Source organism: Galleria mellonella, unplaced genomic scaffold, assembly GCF_026898425.1.
Source record: "Galleria mellonella isolate WM207_F2 unplaced genomic scaffold, CSIRO_AGI_GalMel_v1 utg23, whole genome shotgun sequence".
In the NCBI taxonomy this organism is placed as follows: Eukaryota; Metazoa; Arthropoda; class Insecta; order Lepidoptera; family Pyralidae; genus Galleria; species Galleria mellonella.
The window spans coordinates 164,784-186,271 of NW_026442045.1; the positions used below are offsets into that span (position 1 = coordinate 164,784).

General features: G+C 30.0%; 1 protein-coding gene and 2 non-coding genes across 4 annotated transcripts in view; 1 reads left to right on the forward strand and 2 right to left on the reverse strand.

The window, feature by feature from the left end:
- The window catches only part of LOC113514151 (dopamine D2-like receptor), a 309,488-nt gene that overhangs the window by 108,551 nt on the left and 179,449 nt on the right, over nt 1–21,488 (forward strand). The window lies entirely within an intron of this gene.
- Trnap-agg (transfer RNA proline (anticodon AGG)) lies at nt 18,196–18,267 on the reverse strand. The gene has a single exon. It is a non-coding gene; the product is annotated as a tRNA-Pro (tRNA).
- Nucleotides 20,814–20,885, reverse strand: Trnap-agg (transfer RNA proline (anticodon AGG)). The gene has a single exon. It is a non-coding gene; the product is annotated as a tRNA-Pro (tRNA).

Below are 21,488 nucleotides of genomic sequence, written 5' to 3' on the forward strand. Positions count from 1 at the left end.
AATTTCAGTAGACAAAATCCCTTACGTGGGTGGTAATTTCACTAGATTTATTAGTCTTCAAACGGAAGCGATTATGTGAAATATGTAAGTGGGAAGATTTTAGATAAGAAAATAAAAATTGTAAGACATAAAAAAAACTCGCAACTATTAATTTCAAATAATATTAATGTTTAAATAAATAGAGCATTACCAACAAGAATCGGTTCGAAATTAAATCGTATTTTAAACTATTCTCTAGTAAGTTATCTTATTTTTGTTTTGAAATAGTTTTATTTCTATAAGAAGTGTCTATCCTATTTTTCATTAAAAATTTTAAAGGTTATAGTTGTTTTGTCAATTTATTAACAATAATCAATTTATCTGTTACTGTCATTTTGTAATCTATCTATAATTGTATATTATGTGAAACCATTAAAATTTCCTGTAAATGACATAGTGGCTATCAAAAATATATTATCATTAACATTTCAGTCATTTAACGCTTACTGCTACCATACAAAGAGCTTGTCCATAGCTTGCAATAAAGAAGGGTCCTATGCCATTACCATATATATCGACCCTTTGTAATCTTTTTAATTCCTTCACTTCATCAAGCCAAATTAAATGTCAGTTAATGACATAAGATATATAGACACAAAATATATACATATATAAAACAGATATATTATAATTTGTATATATGTTACTCTTAAGTAGTTAAGTTCGTACTGATAAATCTTAGAATTTAAGATAGTTGGTAAATGTATGAATTTTATAAAAAAAAATATAGGTGATATTTTAGAAAAAATAATATTAAAGTTCTTAATAAAACAAATAAAAATCTAAACAGTAGTTTCAAGAAATTTTGTTACTCTCTCTGTCTATATATTTATTCCGGCGTCACGCAAAAAACTACTGCACGAAATTAGATGTACATAGTTGTATATCGGAAGGTCTAAATTATAATTATGTTATATGTTTTATCTTGATACGTTGGGTGGTGGTTAAATAAATACTGATAGATCTATGTATTTATTGTGAAATACTAAAAAAATTTTTCCTATTTCGTATGATATAAAAAGAAGAGGTGACGATCTGCCCAATTATATTGATATCTAAGAAAACAATTCATGTATTAACTGAAAAGAATTAATATTCTTTTCAAATGCCATAATTATTAGGTTTGACGTGAACGAGCTATGAAAGAAAGGCCATAATAAAAAGCATTGTTCTAATTCCACACAACCTTAAACTTTATTCCGTTAAGATTTAAACTTTGCGTGTTAGAAGGCCATGAGATGTTAAGAACAAAATGATTGCTACGGCGCTTTATTGGAACAATGCAAATTATTGCTATAACTCGGTGTTATGGTTCTATTTCTATAGGCATTAATTATAATGCGAAATACATTTACATATAGGAAAAATGTTTTATACGGAATTTTTTTAAATAATATACTTCTTTTATTATTGAAGGGTCCCGCGATTGATCACAATCTCACTTGTTGGAAATAATGATGTGGTTTGTGATGGAGCTCGAGGGTCTACGAATAGCCTATTCACATTTGCCGTATTATTATTATTATACAGCCGTTACCTGTCTACTGCTAGACATAAGGGTAGGGGGGGGTTGTCAATAATTGCCACAATTGGCAGGCGGTTTAGCATCCGAAGTTAAGCTTTGTAGATGTTTTAAGAGGGACGCTATTTGGTTTCATTAAGTAAATAAAATTTATTTGCTTTCATATTGTTAACACTTTACATAAAATGTTTTATTCGTTTTCTCTCGAGAGCAGAACCTGCTATCTTACATTACATGTAAAATTTAGAAAAATTTTTTGCTTGGTAGATGCATAAGAGAAGTCTATAATTATAGAATTTTTCGTTTTACAATCCATTCATTTTATTAGTAAATATTAATAATTATTTTTATAAAGGATGCAGTAATGCGTAAAAAGAAATGATGTTTTTTTTTATTTAATTATATTTAAGCAACTTTGTTTTGCTAATTTAAAGATAATCATTTTAATAAGAATTTAAATGATTACAATATTTCAATATCAATGCAGATTTTAATAACAATAAATTATTGTATTCTGTCAAAAGAACTATATACAAAAAGGTAATCATCAGACGATATTATATCAGTTAAATGTTATTACATTATATGGTAAATAATAGGTATTTACTAATAATTTACCTAATAATACTTAGTAATAACTTTGTATGATTGCGATATTTATGAAACAAATTAAGATTGTATTCAGTTGTGGCAAAACAAGTCATTTTGATTTCCAAACTAAACTATAAAACCGATTTTGTATACATTGCTGTGCTAGTCGCTCTGTAAGTATATGCTTTCATATAAAAATATTTTTTCAAATCGGTTCATAACTGACGGAGTTATGAGGTGTTACCTCATAACTCCGTCATTTATGTATAATATAGAAAATAAATACAGCCGAACTGGGAATCTCCATTTTTTTTAAATCGATTGAAAATTCTGATTATCAAGTATCATAATTTATCATTAATATTAACTAAAACATTGCAAAACTTGTTTTATATTTTGATTGTGATTGAGAATCTTCCAATAAGTAGATTTGCATTAAGAGAAATTAGGTCATTAACAAGGAAGATACTCGTATGAGATAACAATTTCCTTACAAGAATCGGATGAATTGTTATCAATTAAGCTCTTCTGTATAGAGGAGATCCTTTCCTAGTCAGGCGTCTTTAGTACTGTAGCGAGAATTTCTGTTATACCCTTCCTTTCATCGGAAACTTGATCTATAAGTTTAACGTTAACTTTGTAAGTTTGACTATCTATCTGATAAAGTCAACCGCAGGGACTGACAGTTAAGTTTTCCGGTCAATTATTAATTGATACTATTGAAATACATGTGCAGTATAAAGGCTTTTTTGTACAATTCGATAGCAATATTTCGTGTATCTTTTTCAACACAAACGAACGGCATCACTTGAAAAAACTGTCGATTATTTTATTTTCATATTAATTTCATAATAGTGTCTGTAAAATTCAATAATATTATTTCCATCTATCTATTCAGCCCACATTAACCCATTGCTAGGTGTACGCTTCCTTTTTGTCGCATTACATGTAACGGTCATATGCTAAATATCATCTACAGGTTCCCTGCTATCCACCACACTATCAGATTGATGATATATTGGCTGTTCTCTGTCCATTAATTTAATTTATTCCTTACTACAAAACTTGTACAATTGGCGTCTTGTCATGGTATTTTCTATCAGCTCATCATTTGATAGAAATAAAATACGTATTGTTAATAGTACACAATATTATTATTATCTTTGATACAACTATATATAAATAAAATATTTGCACGCCACACGGTTGAATGCAGAGTCTTTACTTTAATATTAAAGATTTGTAATGCATGAACCTATATTCAAGCAGATAAAGTTCATTTATTCATTCATGGTATTTTAATGGATTATTACGATCGATACCATATTGTCTGAGTAGTTTCAATTAAGCTATTAATAAATAAAAGCGATATACAATATAGTTTTCGCTCTGCAATAACTCTTACGCATGATCTATTTTACGTTCGAACGTACCATCCGGATACAAGGAAACGCCGTAAAACTTTTAGGGGGCACATGAATTTCGGCCTGCCGTAAAATATTTGTAATAAAATTATATTTGCCGAAAAGATATACTGGCCGGTGGTACAGGATTTTTCGCATTCTTCTCCCCTTTAGATATGTTTCTGAAGCGATTTTATTGCAAATCTAGCTTAGATGATAGAATTAGGGGCGAATTCCGGCGAATGTTTTATGGCTCGCTATTCTTTCTTTTATTATGTCTGTTGAATAGTTCTTTATTGGAGATGCTTTATCAGATTAGATTGAAATTGAACTTTGGTAATAAAAATACATCAAGTGCATAGTGAGAGGCTACTGGGTTATGCATAGGTATGGCAAGATTATGCAATCAGGGCGCGGCGCAGAACACTATCAAAGGGTGTCTAAAATTAGTCATACAGCGAGTGGGGTTGATTGTTGCTAAGACCTATAGCAAACTACTAACCGAAGAAAATTAGGAAATTTTAGGAAATTAGTCGGTATTAACAGCATATTGAATTTAAACTTAATTCTTGTGATCTTGTTATTGAGAAAACAGTAGTGAATTGAGTCATAAACGAGAAATTAATTTTGGCAAAAGATGCAGACATACGTTGCACAATTACTTACATTTACAATAATACATGAGGAAGTGATAATATATTTTATAATTATCTTGCATAAAAGTAATATGTTGACTGTATTAATGTTAGTTGTAGGTGAAATAGATGGGCATTTTCTTTAATAGATGAAAATGACTTCTACTATTGAGGCTATGACTACTAGTAAGGAATGTTAGTAAGCATGAAGTCCCATTGAGCCGAATTTATCAGATATTAACCGCGGTGGCTTTCAGGAGGATTTATTTGGAGGTCAACTTGACAGAGTATATTACTAGCCATAAGGGCTGGAAATTCTATTACCAACAAGCGCTGTTCCCATCATTCGAAGAAATTGGCGACTATTCCTATTGTGGATTATGATGAACAGACAATTTTATTTCCTTATCTATAAATAAATAAAAAGAGGGTTCTGTTGCTATGAGAATAACGAAATTAAACATAAATCACGTCCAGAAATGACAAGAAACAAAGTTGTTTTTACAAGTGTTTTATCTATGCCTCTATTAAGATCACAGTTGAGCAGGAATAAAACTCATATATTTAATCGGGTATTAATTAATGGACTAGATATTTGTGAAATATTATACTTTTACAACACCATATTTGAACTTTGATAATATTATATATATATATATATATATATATATATATATATATATATATATATATATATATATATATATATATATATATATATATATATATATATATATATATATATATATATATATATATATATATATATATATTATATTGTAACGGGAGATTAATGAACTGACTATGTTTTTGTGGTTTCCGAGAATTGTTTCGACTTCACCCGGAAGTCTTCTTTAGGGAGCGTTGGGCACTTTGCGTCAGTGCATATGTACATGACATATATAGACAACTTTGATTATATTCTTAAACAGTATCTTCTTATTACAGGAGATATATTTGGAATGTAATTAAAAATATTTTGAGTTAAAATAATTAAATGAATCACCCTACATTACAGTTCACGTAATTACGAAAGAACCAAGTTGTGGTCGAACTTTTAAAGATACAATTTTGAAGGAAATTCTGGCCCTCTAATGGGGCTTTAAGGCGTACGGCCGATTCGCCGTTTAAGCAACTTAACGATTGCACAATGATTTAAATTTGCGTATTTTAAACGTTAAAATTGGGTCAGAATGCTAGCGACAAGCGATTATAATCCTCGATAAAGTAGTGCTTTAGGTATAAATTAATATTGATATCTAAATTTATGTCTAAATTTATAGAGTTGAAGTATGATATTTTAGAATTGGTCGTAATGTATGTAATAAATGGATAATGACAAGGATAAATATGAAAATGGACTTAAATTTTCAAGATGATTCTGACAAAAATTATTACAGAAAATTGATGAATAATCCTATATCTGCATAAAATCTGTATAAATATTTTTTGATATTATTATATGATAATTTGATTTATTCTTTAAGATATTTTTTGGTCCTGAACTGTGTGTTCTTTTGATTTCTCGATTTCATATTACATTGTTAAATTTGGGATATAATTATTAATATGTCTATTTAACAAATTTATTGTTAAAAGTTCTGCAAGTACACATTATGTTTTAATGATATAACTATCGATTTAATTAATTAATCAGGCTCACGCTCACATCACTGCAGCTCAAGATTAAGGGCCCGGAACAGTCCCGTAACTAGTCGAACTTATTTCTACCAAATTACACGTAAGTTAAACAGGTAGTTATTACATTAAAATATAACAAATTTGCGACCAAAATTATTTCTTATTACTTATTATATTCACTTAATAAAAAATATTATTTTAATAAAAATTGTTTTGTGTTCGATAACAAATGTAATTTAATTCAGTTTAAATTTTCGCCATTATTCAAACCATACATTTTACCGCTAGCTACTCTTCACTAAATTACAATAATTATGACTTAAGTTTCTGCTTCCAGTGTTTTAGTACTTAAGGTTTCCCCAAATAGACTATGTTAGGTAAGTTTAAAGCAACGAAATATTAATTAATTATATTTGCATATTTTTTGCCTGCGTTTTCTTGCTCTTAATTGTATTCCAAGGAAGTTTCGTCGTTTATGTTTTACTAACTTGGAATTAATTCCTGCTGTTTTTGGTCATTCGTTTCAGTGGAAAAACTTAGAGTTGAAATGTTTCAACTTTACTGAAGTTTACCCAATTTTAATAATAACATTGATAGTTTAACATAATTAGTCAAACCAAGTATTTAAATTATTCATGCACAGTTAAAGTAAGGTAAACTGGTTAATATTATATAACTTTACTAAAATAATAAGATAATATTTATCTATGGTCACGCCAACTCCCTTACGGGGTAGACATAAAGAATCAAGTATCAATTTCTAAGCTAGGTAAAGCACAAAATCTGCTTTGCAAAAAAAAATCACTCATGATAAAATAAATTTGTAAACATAGGAATAACATATCGATTGCAATTAACGAATTAAATCCTTCTTTTGCTTATCTTTTTATAATAAATATAACAGAAAAACATTTTAGTATTATAATATATTTTTCTTCCCCATGGGTATCATAAGAGGTGACTAAAGAAAAACAATGTTTGAAGGATGGGCAGCAGCATCCCTCTTAAAATATCACCAAAGTTTAACTGATGTTCCCGACCCGCCTGCCAAGTGTGGCAACTACTGGCAAAACTTTCCAAGGGGAAGGCCTACGTTCAGCAGTGAACAGTTAACGGCCGATATGATGATTATAAAACCAAAACAAACGAAATTTTATATAATAAACATCATTAATTACCTAATTAATCCATTTCATATCAACGAGTTACAGTTATATGGTGAATAGTATAATGTTTGATGAATTTTAAAGCGTGTGTTTGTCATTTATCATTGCAGGTGCTAACAATGTTATTTCAGTGTACAACAATATAATTTGCAGCAAAGCGGATTCCGCGGTTGACCCTCAACACGCCAAACAGACATACTATTCAACCACAAAGCTTGCGCTTTGCGTATATGTACAGTACACGCCATTAATTATTTAAACGATAATCGCTCTTATCCCTTCTGTAGTAACCACTAAATTTATTTGTATTACATACTGTGAGGTTTTATTTAATTGAAATTTCAACATTCATTATTACGAGTAGATTTTACGATGTTATTTACTCGATGACGAATTATTTTTTGATTTTAAAACGGAATGTCTTGATTTTTTATATTTGTTACGATAGCATATCAATTTTAAAGTTATTTTAATATATCTTGATAATATAGTTCTATATATTGTATATATACTTTAAATACTTAAAATAGACACCACTGAATATATTATATAGTTAATCAAATTCCAAACTAAGTAGATCTTGTACTATATAACTAATATACGAGTATAACTAAAAGATAATTGATAGAAGTATTTAATTTTTTGATCGATCGAATTTGCGATCAATGGTAGATAAAGCGATACGTTAAAGCGATACATAACTGAAATCGTTGAATATAATTATCGATTTTTTGTAATCAATACCAGTTTTGCATATAAAGGTCCATGTGGGTATTATATTAATGGTAGTAAGTTTATACATTTAATGGACGAGATATTTACTGTAATTACACCATTGTGAATTCATTATACTTCGACATTGTTACAATTGTTCTGACCAGGGGTCCAGTAATGAAAGATATAATCACTTTAAATATCTCGATCATAAAATGTGCAGTGTTGTAAACAACCCTCATGTAAGTTTTAAATGACTTTAAATTGTTGAAGTTGTTATAGTTCGAATTATTTACACAGTGTGTCGGTAAGTACAGAGTGTCGGTAAGAGAACAAGATGAAGAAAGAGAGAGATAATGTCGATTTGCAACAAGCATGTATTTATTTTATTTATTTCTTCGAAACCAACAGCGTTTCAGTTAATATTTACAGACTAGTATTTAAAATATTAAGGCTAATAGCAGGTTTCTTATTCTAAAAGTACAGAATTCGTTTGCGCAAAAAGTGTAGTTATAAAAACAAAAAATACAATCTACTAAATAAACTTACTTGCGTATAATTTTTGAGTCATAATACTATAATTCACTTAACTCTGAAAATCAATACACGCCCCTCCCTAAACACTTTGTCACGCTTTGGCACACGAGACCTTCTGAGACACTTGCATCTTGTCTCCGGAATATGATTTAATTACATTATGCATCTAATAATCTGTTAAAATTTCACTACATATTTCTCTGTAAGCCTTATACCTTGTGTGGTAGAATAGATAGATCACTAAAATTGTAAAGAAAATACTAATGTATAAAAAATGACTTCAAAGATGCATTTAATCGTCAGAAGATACCAATTATTATATTTAATTTTGACTCTAAAAAATCACTCAATACAGTTCTTTAACAGTCAATATTGTTTATTTAACACGATTTCATAGAAATATAAAAATGAGTGTCGTTATTTAATTAAAAATTAGCTCATAAATGTTATAAAAATTGAGAAGGTGGAAACAATAATTCCTATAAGGCGCGATAAGGTGGTGGATGAAATTATTGCTTTCAATAACAGGACTGTTTTATTAAACTCATACTATATATATATATATATATATATATATATGGTTACCTCTACAATGAATCTGTGGTATCCCATTGCTGGGCCAAGGTTTTATGCAACTGTGTTCATCTTCTACAGTTATTGGCCAAGACGTAAAAGCTTTTGTTGGATTGGTCGATATAGTCTCTCCATCATATACGAGGTAAATCTTGTATCGAAACCTTTCTTTTTATATACAACAAACATATTCACAGTATTACAAAATAATAGACATTATGGTTCCAATAAAAAAAAACCTAAAAAATTACAAAAGTAGGGTAGTGTACGATAACAGTCACATTAGAGGGAGACTTTGTACAAAAGTCGATTGTTTGGGTACCTCTGCCCCATTTGTGTTTCTACTGTAAAGCAGTTGTTTGCATAGCTGTGTTTCGGTTTGAAGGGTGGGATATGGTGTGAATTTATAGAGTACAGAGGAATAACATCCGAGTTCTCAGGAATGACAACGCATGGGGGGTATTATGGGCGTAACAGTATACTCTGTTATGTCCATGGTACTGCTCATGTCTATAGGCGACGGTTACCACTTTCCATCAGGTGGGCCGTCAGCTTGTTTGCCATTCTAAGTAGTATAAAAAAAAATAGTTAATAATAACTGTGTCGTGGCTCTCAATAGTAAATATATTTTTCTTTTACTTAATAGTAATGCAAGTATTACTATCATTACTTGGCAACCGTGGACCAACTTTATTATACGAATCGTTGTTTTCACTCTGCCTAGAGAATTGCCGAAACGAAGCGAACTGTATACTACACAGAAGCCAATTAAAAAAGTTTTTCACAATCGCTTCTGGCTCCAGTTATGAGTGACAAAGTTGTTGAATGGTTGCAAGTTGCCTATATCTTCAAATGGAAACTCCAAGTTTCTATTTACGCCAGACCCAAATTGAAAGGTAAATTGTTCTTCGAATTTAGGTGCTTTAGTTTTCGTACAAATGTTCTTTGTGTGCTGTTCCAATTGCAGTTAGTGTAACTTTAACAATTCCCTGAAATTCTAACACTGCTTCCCATAATTTATTGTAGTTATATGCATATTTTGTATTGATTTACGTAATTTTAGTGTCTATTGAATATATCTATCTTAAACTCTTCAAAAGTAGCAACGCATGAGACTGCTACTTACTATAGAAATCCTACTATTGTCATGATTGACAATTTGTAAGGATAGATGGAGATGTTTGTTACTTTTCCATTAAATTACTACATAATAGATTAAGTGAAATTTGATACACTTATAGAATATATTTTAACGTAGAACATAGAATAATTTATGTACTAATTAATACAGAGTCGTGGAATATAGCTTTTTTCATTTAAAATGCCTTTTTCTTTATTTTTAATAACCATATTTCATTATGTAAAAAAAAATACAGAAAAACTAAAAGAAAAATAATAAGAAGGTTTTCTTTTTAATACTAAACCACCTGTATTTGGTGACCTTAATAAATTAATATTGCTTTTAAAAGCAAAGCTGTTGATTACAAGACTTAAGTATGAATAATGACAACAGATTATACATTTAAGTGGCAGATAAACTGGGACTTAAAGTCTGAATACCTAATTAAGATATAAAGTAGGCGTTATATAAATACAAAAGCAAATAATTACCATTTTTGTCTTTACTGTTCCTGTAAAAATAACGTAAGATAAAATTTAATAAAATATTAAATATTACTTCTAAAATAGAGGCAAGCTATTTATGATAAAATATGTATTGTTAAAAATTAAAATACAAATAAGACGATTCAAGTTGATCTACACTGTTCAAGGCTAGAAATTAGATCTAAATTTTCAAAATATCAACAAACCAATTACAAAAAGTTATTAATTAATTAGATACATAGTTCATTAAACTTTGTACTTACGGAAGCTTTTGAAAGTTCGTGAAATCTCTAAATTATTCGGACAAGCATTAACTGAATTGCTTTTATGATGTTTAATTAAATTTTCAAACACAAATGAGGAATAATGAATATAATGTTGATTTTAATCATAAGCTATAAAAATTGTGAAATAAATTTATTTTTAAAGATCTTTATAAGTACACTAAAAACCTGTAGAAACAATACTAGTATTCTCACTTGTAAAAATTAGTATAGCTTTAAATTCGCCAAGTGACAACAACTTCTAGCTTCAACAGAATAGATCATCATACCATTTTATCAGTTATTATCTGTCCACTGCTGAACATATGCCTCTCCTTAGACTGCCATAAGGAACGGTCCTGAGCTACCTGCATCCGACAGAACAGATATACAACCTTTTTCTCTTTACATTTTATATTGTACATACGAGCACAACTAACAAATAGTGGTGTCTCCATTGCTATCAATGTTACTATCAGATCGACATCTACTCTGTCGCCTTTTTAAACCATCATGGTTAATTCCTGGTGAATTCATTATTATAGGCTATCTGACCTGATTTCATCTTTATATACTGATAGGTGAGGTTACCATTTCATTATTAACAATTAAAAAGATATGTGCTTAAATAAATTAATAATAAGTCCTAACATTAGACACTTATATATAGTATAGTATATTATATAGTGTAAACTCAAAATAGTAGAAGTTTTTTTTTATCAACGAAACTGAATATTTTCTCTAAAACTTTTTCACACTATCAGTGCTTTTAATTTTTTGTTACCTATGTTTTATATACATATATACACATACAAGTGAATCACTAACTGGATCAATATGAGTATTTTTTTTAAATATTCGTTAATCTCTAAGAATGATTATTATGATGAGAAAAATTAGAAATATTATTTAGAAAAATAAATGAAAAGTGGACTTTTTCTTTTTATAACATCTAGCTCTCGATTTAAATATTTAACTTTTGACAGACGTCTGCCGAGTCAGTTAGATGGGATTAATAATTCGTGACAAAGTAATAACAGTTATTTAAAATGATGCTAATATTTTTTTATTTACCCCGCAACCAGTTTAATATTTATAGCTCCATCACGACGACACTTCTATGTACTTGACGACAGGATGTCACTAGAAGGTAGTTCTGTATATCCAAATTATGCGACGCAGTGTAATGCTCCGTTATTAAGACAAGATCTAATATGCAGAAGTTTGCGGACCGCAGTTTGCAAGTCAATGTTCTCCATGATATTGGATGATAGCGTGCAACAGCTCTGCTAGGTTTAGGGATTGAATTTGACAGGGAAGTGTTGATTAATATGTATGTGATCTTACCTTATTGGTCTTACTAATATAGTTAAATTGTGACTATTTAATGTATGTATATATATGTTTCAGGAAAATTGGTATGAAGATCTATAAGTGCAAAAATTTTTTTTTTCTTGTCTGTTTTGTTCCGACATCAAACAAAAACTACTGCACCAAATTAAATGTAGTACATTCACATGTACATTCCTGATGGTGTCACTTAAAATCTGGTATATGTTTTTATTAATATACCGTCTAGAAGATCATTTTTATATTTTTGGGGTTTCGGAAAATTCTTTTTTTTTTTTTCAAAATTCACGCGAACAAATTTCCAGATAAAAGCTATATGTAATGAATGTTTGCTGAGAGTCAAATAAATTAAATTAGCAAATATCTCTCGCTCCGTTGTGGAGACTAACCGCGAACAACAGCTAAGAGTAAGAGTTATTTTAAGAACTGGAGACTGAAAAAGTTCAGGATAAAAACTTTTTATTATTATTATTTCAGCAGTTAACTATCCAATGCTGAACATAGACCTCTCCAATCATCATCATCATCATATTTGATTTTAACTGTCCTCTGTTAAACATAAGCCTTACCTTGGGGGGGGGGGGATTGCCAGTAGTTACCACGCTTGACAGGCGAATTGGCAACCGCAGTTTGACTTTGCAGATGTTTTTAAAAGGACGCTGCTGCCCATCCCTTTTAGTCGCCTCTTTCGACATACACGGGATAGGAAGCGGTGGCCCATTCTATATCAGGACCACAAGGGGCTTTTACAATTAAGGGGGTTTTGCTAGCAGTTGCCACGCTTGGTAGGCAGGTTGTCAACTCAAGTTAGGTTTTTAAAAAGTAGCCTATATCCCTCTCCATTACGTATTTGCATAGTATGTAAAATTTTATAATGATTGGTTAAGCCTTTAAGGTGCTATAAAATAACAAACGGAATCCCTTTCACATTTATAATATTAGAAAGGATTACATAATCCTTTCTAAACTACTACTAAACTTAATGGTCGAAGGATGGGCAGCAGCATCTCCCTTAAAACATCACCATATGCTAAACTGCAGTTGCTAATCCGCCTGCCAAACGAAGCACTGGCAAAATTCTCCCAATGGTAGGTATACTACCACAAGGAATACCGTTCCTCATAGTAATCCATGGGGGAAATTTATGTTCAACAATAAACACATAACGATTGAAATGATAATATAAATATGAAAGATATTTTTTGAGGTTTACTTATAAACCTTACTTATACAAAAGTAACATTAGATAAAATTGTCTACTCGAAAAAGTGGTGTGGAAATTTTACGGGAATACCGAAGGCGCGAAGGGCCGCATAAAGATTATGCGAGAACCGATGCTCGAAAAATGGATTTTCATATGAAACCCTTGAAATATGAACGACGCTCATATTTCATAGGGCATACTAACTCAGTTGGAACGAACGGGCTATGTGAGCTGGAACAAAATGAGATCTACTTATATATTACTTGAAAGACGACCTGCCAACAATTGTATGCTGTGTCTTTGATATGTTTTTCTGCGAGAATTTAAAACGCTTTTACAATAATCACTTACGATTATATATTAAACACTAGCGCCCCGTCCGTGATTTGTACGATTTTGTTGAAAATAAAATTCAGCCAGTGTTAATCGCCGATAATATAATATATAGCCTTCTATAAAATATTTTTTTTTTTATTTTAAGCAATTACAAAATATCAAATCTTTTCTTGATAAACTCAGGTTTGATTTTATTTATAAAACATGGAACAAACGAGCATATGTTTCACCTGATGGTAAGTAACTAGTGTTACGTTCTTTTAACTTACTGTGCACTCTGAATAAAAACTCGCTCAATACATTAATCGTCTTATTAAACATTAAACTCTCTCTTATAAACCTGATTTAGCTACTGAACTGTTTTGGTTCTTTCGTTTGCGAAAGGGACAAAACAGTGTAATAGTTAATCCTATTTTATTTATAGAAGGTTTTTATAAAGTAGTAAGATTTTCTAAACTCCTATGCTTCATAACATACGAATACATATTATAACATTGACATAATTTCAAATTTACGCAATTTTACTCAATTCTAGCACCAAACATTTTGAGCTACAATTTATGCCTTTTCTAAATTTAAATAAGTGTTGTTAGTCGGTAATTGTACTTAAACAGACTTACTGAATATAATCCAAGCTATTAAATTTTGGCCAAACTTCAAACTTGTAAAATGGTGTCATTGAAATATCTCAAACCCCTAGCCAGTTATGTATAACGTCTCGTCTGATAGTTTATGATCTAAAACTGAAATATTATTACGTCACTTCTTCGAGATTGCTTCTGATGTTATGTGGATAGACTTCTGATTTTGTAACCCTTGGATTTCAATCATCAGCTATCCTTTAGCTTTATATAAACAATTATTAAAAAAATAACATACAATGTTAACAAATAATTTAATTTAAATTAAATATTTTAAAGTAAATTTTAATTAATTAATGTTTGTTTATTACTGCAAAAGTCTTAATATTTTCTGTAAATAAATGCACCTAAATAAATCAATATTTGCCGTGTGGTCCCAGGATAGAATAGGCAACCCCTTCTTTTCCCGTCAGTGTTGTAAGAACCAACTAAAGGAATTTAATGGTCGAGGGATGGGCAGTAATGTCCATTTTAAAACATCACCAAAAGTCTAATTACGGTTGTCAACCCGCCTGCCAAGCATGGTAATTACTAATAAAACCCCCTAACATGGGGAGGTACAGCAAGGGACAGATAATGCCTGATGTAACGATATACGAACAATATAATAAGATATGGTGTAGTTGTCTATGTACGAGTACAAATCACTAATTGAAAATTAGTCAATTTATTATTGAAATATAATAGTTTTAACAAAATCTGTTCTAATGATAGTTCAGAATTCAAAATAAAATAAGAAAGGTGGCTATGTAGATAGAAAGTCTATGCAAGTACAATACAAAAGAGACATGCTAAATATATTACAAATTATTATGTAAAATGCATTTAAATAAAAGTGCATCCTGACAGTGTGTATGAATAAACACGTTGTAGTAGATAATTTGTATTCTGTTTTAGTGAATTATTTATCATATATTTGTTCTAAAGATAACTCGTCATTCAATAAAAGTAGCTTTAGATAACTAATAATCTAATAGCAACCAATAAATCGACAGAAGAATCTAAGAATCGGTACGCCACAAGACTATAAATAGAGGCGATCATTTCCATTTGTAACAGGAACCCGGGGATACAGCTTTGGGGCTTAGTCTAAGTGATAAACTCATTGATAATCATGAATTTGTATCCCCCGGTTTGCTTTGTTTTGCTTTACCTTTTGTTTGCATGGATTGTATTAATCTCTTCCGGATATTATAATCTCGTTGAATGGTATTCTACTGAATTTAATGGACCGTCCGATAACCGCGGGTTTAAAAAATAGTACATTTTTTATTAATAATATTATAGGCTATGCGTCATTAATATATAATTATATATTATTTTCTGCATCGTGAATTCGTAATAAAAATTACATTTTTCGGAATATTCATTTGGTCACAAACCAATCAGTGAAAAAGATATGTACATGTAATTTATTTATGTACATATATGAAAAAAATAAATGTATACTGGAATAAATTAATTGGTAAAATTTAATTCAATTTTATAGAGGAAAATAAATTACTAGCAGTACTATATTTAGACTCCTATTTTGCGCCATTTCTTCAGATAAAGTAATATATATTTAACGTAAAGTAATTTGATTACGAAATCATTTCCGCTTTATTCTTCTATTTCATGCTCCATGTATTCGTATTGTCTATGCTATCAGAGGTAAAGCGAGAAACGATCCAATGAGCGTTAAACTTGTGTCTTATTTATAGTGAGTAGTGGCATTACTGTAAAAAGGAAATCCGTAAACGTATACGTTCTTAGAATACTTATTTTATGGGACCATAAAAAGGCAATTTATCTTTGACGCGCAGTAGTACCTAATGTTGTTCCAAATGGCATCATCTAATTAGACACGAGGAGCATTCATGCTTCTCAATTTAGTTTTTATGTAAATATCGATATAAAGCTAGTCTCATACCTTATTGCTATGATACCTAAAATATGCTAGACGATGTTAGCACATTATAAAGACATTTTACTTTTTGTCGGTATCAAACAATTCTTATCCTTACTAACATGAGTATAATACGAAAGTGAGTTTGTTTGTTATTTATTTATTAAAATGTTTATTGCACCAGAAATATAAAAATGAACAATGCTTGTTTACTTCACTTGAAAGTAAAGAAGCATAAAATACAGATTAAAATATATACACAAAGATATAAAAGGCGGTGTTATCGATAAGGCATCCTCTTACAGACAACCTTTGGTTAAAGGAAAAAAAAATATATAAAAGAGTTTGAATCCCTATATCTATTTATATGCTAGTATAATTTATAAATGGGCTATCGAAGTTAAATCTTTGTATGCATGGATTATGTAAAAACTACTATATAGATTCTGATTAAATTTGGCAAGTTTCTTACTTGGTTCCTGGTTCAATATACGTGTACGTATTCTTGCAATGAAATATGTCGGTCTTATTTAAAAATACAAAAGATCGCCGCGATATTGATGTTGCGAGCAGAAACTATATAAATAAAAACGAATCGTTAAATGTGTTGCTAAGCCTATAATTCAACACCAACTAGAGCATTCAACTTATTTTTTCTTTTAATATATTTAGTGAAGTCCGGGGTAGCTTTTGTAAAAAGAAAAATGGTCAAAGTTGCCCATAAAAATGTAAAACCCTAGTTTTATTTATGTGAAAATAATCACGTGTGGTTTGAGAGTTTTAGAAAAAAGAAACGTTTTGGAAAATAAAAACGATATATTTTCTTTTTATATTTATTGTATTAATACATTTTTGTAAATTTTTGACGTATGTAAATCGATGTTCTTGTTCGTTTTTTTAAAATAAACGGGGCGTATTTTGCAATTCAAAATTATGGATTCCTCGAACGCTAGGCAAAAAATACGTAAACATTTTTACGTCATTAACTCCGTATGATATTTTCAGAGCACCGTCCCTTTGGCTTTTCATAAAAAAAAATATTTATTCTTGCTGTGTTTTGTTCGCTTTATCTCGAAAAGCTCCGGTCCGGATCAAGCTTCCGAACACGGGATGTGATGGTTAATTATTCTCTATAAAGCGATTGTATTGGTTTTTCACTCTTTTTCAGAGGTTTTGTTTGATGTAAGCGGAATACTGGAGATTACCAATATAAACCCTGCTAATCTTAACTAATAATGTTAATATTAAAACGAGTTTTCCTTTTACTTCTTTCTCTTTAATGGCTTAACCAATCGTCGTGAAATTAAGGTTAGTTTTTTTATAATGGATGGTAATGGAATGGTAACGGTATACGCTGGCGGGGCACCAGTGAGTGATAATAAGTGATAATGAAAAAGCAGGTCAGTTAGCTCATCGTGATGAATACACTTAGAATTCACCACGATAGTTACCAGGGAGATCATGTGGAAGTCGACCTGATAGGGTACATTGCTAGCAATGGGACTGGTAAACTGCATTACTAATAATCCCTTTCCTGATGGTTATGTTAGGTTAGGTTAGGACAAGTTATTTTTTATCTCAGCCAATCGATACACTTGGTCACATGACAACGTTTGTAAAGATGATGACATTTAAATACACTTGGGTTTGGCCGATCGAAATGGATTTCAGCAAATTTGAAGTTTGAATCATACCTGGTTTTATAGATATGTTTTTTTTTTTAATTAATACGGACAAGGATACTGAATATTTAGTAATACAAATGAAGTTTTCAAATAAGATATATTGCAATATTAATTTAAATATAAATTATACTCTACAGAAAATATTAACCGCAAAAATTAATATTATATTATATAATAATTAATATTGCAATTTTAGTTTTTTTTTTATAAATTGTTTCCTTCAGTATTTTAAAACTTTTTTCATTTTATTTATTACCTGTGACTTCCTCCCGGTATATATTGATTAACTGCGGCAATAATTATGATAGTCAATATGACTTTTCCATCGTAAATAGTGTATATAGTACTTAATGATCTTTTTCCTTTTAAGATTTTATTTCATAAGCGATAAAAAAGGCTGCCGGGCTCATCCGGGAATTGAACCCGGGACCTCTCGCACCCTAAGCGAGAATCATACCACTAGACCAATGAGCCACGTCTATAATGATTTAAAAATGTTCATACCATTGTAATAAAAAGAATAACAATCAAATTATTACCGGTTATAAAAATTATCAGTTAAGGTGCGTTCATGTAGCACTCAATCGTAATCATATAATTTTATTAAGGTATGAAAGTGAATTGGTTACCGCGTGTGCGATTGGTTATATGCTTACGCTTTCGGAGTACCAGTGCATGATGAAGGGGCACGAAGGTCCATTAGCCCGTCGCGACAAATTCACCCGAAATTTACTACGATAGTCTTCAGTGGACATAGGAAGCGGGGTAATGATTGTCATCACAGGATAAATTGCTGGTAATGAAACCACTAAATCCATAATACTTTTTTCTTCTTTTCATTTAAGAGTTTCCTCTTGTCGGTGCAACTAATTCATGTCCTTGATCTCCCTATACGACATGACACCTAGTGTTTCCTTTATCTATCCCATGTAGTTATTTTTCGGTCATCGTTTTCCTCCTTTGTGACCATATAATTTAAAAAATAAAATAATTATATTACATTTCTGTCAAAGCCAGAAACATAGCAATTGACAGCCAAAAAGTTGAGTATTTCCTAAGTGGTTTTAAAGAACTGAGAAGCTAGCCGAGCTCTTTGATCTTTAATTGATATCTCAACAGATACTTGTATTTGTGATACAAGTATCATAAATACAAGTGCATATTTTTATTGTGAAAATAAAATTTTCCTCCAGAGTTTTTTACTATGTGAATGAAACAATTTCAAAGCAAACTTTTTTCTTTCATCCAATAATATATGGAATATTATTATCGTAATGAGTTTAATAATATTCATGATAATAATTTTCAATTAACAAACTGATACAAATGTTTAGATATTAGATAGATTCAAAGGACATTTTACTTTATATAACAAAAATAAAATTAAAATAATAAACTGAGAGGTGAAGCAAAATAAATTCTACAAGTACATAATATGTAATCAAACTAATTTTAAGTCTGTGCTAGATAAACAACGAAGCTAATTAAATTACTTTAAACACTAAAGGGGTGAACGAAATAGAAACCGTGTTGTTCATTGTTCGCGTATGCGACACTGAGGTTGGCAGTTTCCACTTTTCATTGGATGGGGCGTTTGTTTTCCAATCTCGATAGTACAAAAAATGTCACTACAAATTATCGAACTAAATTGGATGAAACAGCATTTTCGTGTTTGTTTTAAATTAAACGTCGAATAGAGAGTGACGTCAGCTGATAATAATATATATATGCTTATGACTGCAATCCCTAAGGAGGTAGTGAGAGTCACTTGTAAACAGTTGGTGTTATGATGAATATAGCATTCGATTGCTCACATTTCGCCAAATACGAGTATATTTAAATTCAACTGGAAATATTATTACTATTTTGTTGTTATTATGTTTGGTGTCAGTCATATTGGAACTCAGAACCTATAAAGTCAATAACTAAGATTAATATACCACCACTAGACTACCATACTCTCATAATAAAAAGTCGAAACCTCAACACTCTCCTTGTGGATCAAAATTATTATAGAGGATATAAAATGAATTGCTCTGTTTTTACTATATAAATACATTTATATAGTAAAAAAAGGCAACATTATTATTATTATAATGAATAAATAAAAAAAAATACCCAACCATTTTAAAATATTCTTACAGAAATCTACACAATCGGCAAGTAGAATAGGCCGTGTTTTATTTTCAAGAAACCATGTGAAGCCGAGACGGATCATTGTTAGACATAGTTGATAGTTATGTAGACATCACACCTGTTTTCCATTGAAATAAGAAGTAATGGTAGTAGTTACATACTGAATGAGATAAAAGTCTCTGTTTAATTTCATATTTTATTTTAAAACACATGATGTGAACGCATCCTAACAAGCGAGAGGTGTACCATTGAATATCAACATGTAACGATAATGTGTGTCACCTTTCACTTTAATGTTTACGCCAAAATGAACCGTATTGCTTTTTATTAAGATATAAAATAATAAAGTCATAGCTATTATAAAAAATGTGATCATTAAACAATCGAAAACAGTAACCGTTCGTTTCGAATGTCTTTTTAAAATCTTTTATGAACTTTAGAAAAATTTTGATTTCAATTAAAAAAAACATTTATTGTAATTGTTTAATATATATTTGTAAAATTATCTAAAATTATTATGTAGTGAATATGCTAATATAATAAGTGTGACAGAGTTTGTTTGTTTATTATCTCTTGGTATCTTAACGGCTCAATAATTCTTAGGAAGTTTGGTACATACTTAGTAATTTTTGATGAAGCAGACGTTATATTTTAATCCGGTTTCAATACAGGTTACACGAATGAATTTGGCATTAAAAACTAGTTAATAATACTATAGTCACGAATTCTATCTCATAAATAGATTCTTAATAAATAGGTACAGTAGGATGAAACGATAGCTTTAGTTCCCTGGAAGAGACATAGGGATTTTAGAACATTTGAGTTCTATTTACGTCGATTAAGTAAGAGGCAAGAATTTGCTTAATAAAATCAAAAATAGTTTTGGGCTCGTCCGGGATTTGAACCCGGGACCTCTCGCACCCTAAGCGAGAATCATACCCCTAGACCAACGAGCCGATGGATAATTCATCAAAAAATAAACAAGACAAACGAATTTCGAATAAAAAAAAAAGAAAAACAGTAATCAGGTTGTAAATTACTTTATCAATGATATCAAAAGGAAGATACTGATACGTAGTTAATTTCTTCATAGTCGTAGAATATTGACAGATCTTTCAAATATTACAAATATAGATCTGTCAGTATTCTACGACTATGACGATTTAATCGAAATATAATAAATATCAAAGCTTGTACTATGGCTATTAGACATTCTGATGTACTTTTGTTTAATAAATACATAGTACAGCTAGATCAAAAATAGCAAAATATTTGTGAAAACAAATGATTGTATTATATGGAAATTAAACGCACGCTCCTTGGAAATTGATTTATTTTGTCTTTAGTCCTGTTTAATTTACACAATTTTTCCTAATAACTAAATGACCATGATAAACAAATAGTAATATTAATATTATCATCTAGTATGTAATAAACTAAATCCATCAATAAAAGAAATAGTTATCTGAGAGCAATAAATTTTATAGATTATTATGACAAATATTTACGGCTAATACTTCAGTTGTAATGATAAGTCAAAAAGGATTTATATCTATTGT